Below are 1,911 nucleotides of genomic sequence, written 5' to 3' on the forward strand. Positions count from 1 at the left end.
CGAAATCGCTACTGAGCGCTAAAGGCAGGTCCTGGCAATACAATCTTCTTAAGAAAACATTTTTCAAACTATTTCTACTACCATACGTCAAGTAAAAGATACCGATTGCACGCAACTAATAAAATCTCTTTTCCAGGGACGTTGTAGCTAGATGCAAATTACAATCGAAAATGTATCAGCTTTAAAATTTTCTTTGGATCCACCGGATGATCAGCATAAACCATCAAAGAGCCTGTAGCTGCAAGAAGGTTAAAAGCGCACAAGTGATCTGTCTTTGGTCAAAGGAATTGCTGGAGCAGTAGGACGCAGAGCAATATCTAGCAGCTGTAGACGATGTTCGGGGAAGAGATAATTCTGTTTTCAGCACAGGGAGTGAGAATGAGCTCAGTCCGGCTCCCACCAGAATCCATTCTGGTTTGGTTACTGTCAGACTGTGCGTCTGAGGCTCTTTGGATCGCAACATGAAAAAAAAAGAACAAAAAACATTTGCTCACATCTTGTGATTTCCACGAGAGGAAGAGAAGATATCACAAAAAAAAATCAGAACTGAAGATTTGGATCCGGGACCTCATACTTGTCAAATGATTAAAATAATAATTATGAAAATATCAGGTTGTGTTTCTGCAACATATCGTGCACAGTACGCCATTTTTTTCTAAAAATACAGTAGATTGTACTTAATAAAAATGTACAATTCATCGCTGGTATAAACAGATGTGTGCTGTGTTTGCCTTTGTAAGGATTTGTTTAAAAAAGAAGTTCACAATATGATAAAAACAGAGAAAGCACAAACTTAATAATATAACGATACAAAATCAATACCAAATCATAAAGCCAATTAAGTACCTATCCTTTGAAAACAGTGACATTTGTATCTACTTTTGAATTACAAATCAGACAGAGTAGTCTCTTAATTCAAAGATCAGATCTTGGCCAAAACAAGACAATTAGATGTTAGCTGAATTCGGAACAAGAGCCTCTGCTTCATCGTTTATTGAGCTTTTGATCAACGTCTGAGTGAAAAAGATTCGCTATTTTAACTCTTTGATTAAAGTTCACAAAAGCACCTTCCTTCGAGCTGGAGTGAAAACAGCGACTTAAGGATTCCTAACTGTTTCTAATATAGTCCGCCACGCTACCAACTGAGCTATCGAAGGGATCTAAAGTACTCCTCTCTGGCACATATTGCCCAATGTAGTGAAATATTTCGGGTGATTAATTCGACATCAAGTTTCCAACTCGTTTCCTTAGTCTTGTTTACCTTGAATTTAAGCCACAAACCAGGATTCTACTGTATAAACTTCCGGGGATGTTACAAAATGTTTGATGGGGCATCAATCATTACAGGCGGAAATTCACTCCTTTTTTTTCTCGAGGCATCATATTAAACATTTCATTTGGATCGAGAAGAGGATCATCATGAGAGACAGAACAAACTGTTTGATTCCGTCTTTATTGGGAGCTGTATCACAGCTAATGGATGTAAAGCCTTCAGTATGCGATAGTGAGAGTTCAGTTATGCCAGGGAGTGGGAGTGAAGAGAACTGAACTGAAATTGAGTAAATTCATATTTAAATGGAGTGTAAATCATCAAAGTGTTCTGTCACTTAAAACTTATTACAACACTACCAGGAGTGGGGATCGAACCCACGTGGACTTTCGTCCATTGGATCTTAAGTCTAACGCCTTAACCACTCGGCCATCCTGGTCTACAGCAATATGCTGTTCAGTTGTTTAACATTTAAATATGATTCAACAATTAAAACAATTAAAAAAAATTAAACCAGCGCCCTGTCACAGAAACGTACCCCGGTCTCCCGCGCAACAAGCAGGGGTACTCAGCACTGTACTAACGAGGAGCGCTTGTCCGCAGCTCAGCGTGAGCTCTGTTTGCTGTCAGCAGACATTTCC

General features: G+C 38.9%; 1 non-coding gene across 1 annotated transcript; it reads right to left on the reverse strand.

The window, feature by feature from the left end:
• Positions 1–1,626: 1,626 nt before the first annotated feature.
• trnal-uaa (transfer RNA leucine (anticodon UAA)) lies at positions 1,627–1,709 on the reverse strand. The gene has a single exon. It is a non-coding gene; the product is annotated as a tRNA-Leu (tRNA).
• Between the last annotated feature and the right edge of the window lie 202 nt (positions 1,710–1,911).

The sequence above is a fragment of the Atractosteus spatula genome, chromosome 10, assembly GCF_055471065.1.
Source record: "Atractosteus spatula isolate fAtrSpa1 chromosome 10, fAtrSpa1.hap1, whole genome shotgun sequence".
Lineage (NCBI taxonomy): Eukaryota > Metazoa > Chordata > Actinopteri > Semionotiformes > Lepisosteidae > Atractosteus > Atractosteus spatula.